Here is a 1,370-nt window from a genome sequence, read left to right as displayed (position 1 = left end):
GGAGATCAGTGGGATGCAGACCCCAAATTCTCATAAAAAGACCAGACTTAATGGTCTGACTGAGACTGGAGGAATCCCAGCGGCCATGCTCCCCAGACCTTCAGTTGACACAGGACAGGAGCCATCCCCGAAGACAACTCACCAGAAATGAAAGGGACTGGTCAGCGGGTGGGAGAGAGACGCTGATGAAGAGTGAGCTAATTATATCAGGTGGACACTTGAGAGTGTGTTGGCGACTCTTGTCTGGAGGGGGGATGGGAGGATAGAGAGAGAGGGAAGCCAGCAAAATTGTCAAGAAAGGAGAGACTGAAAGGGCTGACTTAAGAGGGGGAGAGCAAGTGGGAGTAGGGAGTGAGATGTATGTAAACTTATATGTGACAGACTGATTGGATTTGTAAACGTTCACTTGAAGCTTAATAAAAGTTATTAAAAAAAAAAAAGAAATAATGATAGAAATTGCTTGTAAGTTTTCGCAGGATTTCAGAACTTGTGACTACCTTTTTTGAAGATGTTATTTTCAAGTAAAAATCATTACTTGCTGCTTTGAAACAGAGAGAATTTTCCCAGAGCTAGTTAAACAACTGGCTAGAAAGGAGAAGCCAGAAAGTTATAAAAAGGGAGTTAAGAGATGAATGCATATCTTGGAGACTGGAGAGGTGATATCCAATGGAATCAAATAAGATTTGGCTTCTCTGTGCATAGGAGTTCCTTCTTGTGAACATTGTCATCTAATTTCTTTCAGATTTCCAGAGACTCCAGAAAGATGTCTTACCAGCAACAGCAGTGCAAGCAACCCTGCCAGCCACCTCCTGTGGTGTGCCCACCTAAGTGCCCTGAGCCATGTCCACCCCCAAAGTGCCCACCTCCTGAGCCATGTCCACCTCCAAAGTGATCAGAGCCATGTCCACCCCCAAAGTGCCCACCTCAGCCATGCCAGCAGAAATGCCCTCCTGCGCAGATATACCGACCCTGTCAGCCAAAGTGCCCACCTAAGAGCAAGTGACAGCTTCAGGATTCATCAGGATCATGAAAGGATAAGGACAATTGGCTCAGACTCCTTCCACAACTCCACCTTCCTCTTTTCTTCAAAGCCAATCATGGACACAGTTTTCTATCCATTAGTCCATGATCTGCCTGTGATCATTCCTAGCAAGTGAAGGTTTTTTTCCCCACGTTTTTATACTGCTACTCTCCAGGAGGTAATTGAGAAAGGGCAGTCCTCAGCTCTGCCAGGATCCCAGCTCTTGAAAGGAAGAAGAGTGGCACACTTGTCTGGTCTCACCAGATGATTTTTTTGATGTCTTCCGTGTCTGTAACCTGGGCAGGGATTTCTACCACTCAGGCAATTGCAATTTTCCTTTCACTTCCTG

At 45.8% G+C, this 1,370-nt stretch overlaps 1 pseudogene; it reads left to right on the top strand.

Annotated features, from left to right (window-relative positions):
• The first annotated feature begins 763 nt into the window (after positions 1-763).
• LOC126073639 (small proline-rich protein 2E-like) lies at positions 764-1,003 on the top strand (annotated as a pseudogene).
• The last annotated feature ends 367 nt before the right edge of the window (positions 1,004-1,370 follow it).

The sequence above is a fragment of the Elephas maximus genome, chromosome 3, assembly GCF_024166365.1.
Source record: "Elephas maximus indicus isolate mEleMax1 chromosome 3, mEleMax1 primary haplotype, whole genome shotgun sequence".
NCBI lineage: Eukaryota > Metazoa > Chordata > Mammalia > Proboscidea > Elephantidae > Elephas > Elephas maximus.
This window is presented reverse-complemented; position numbering and strand designations above follow the sequence as displayed.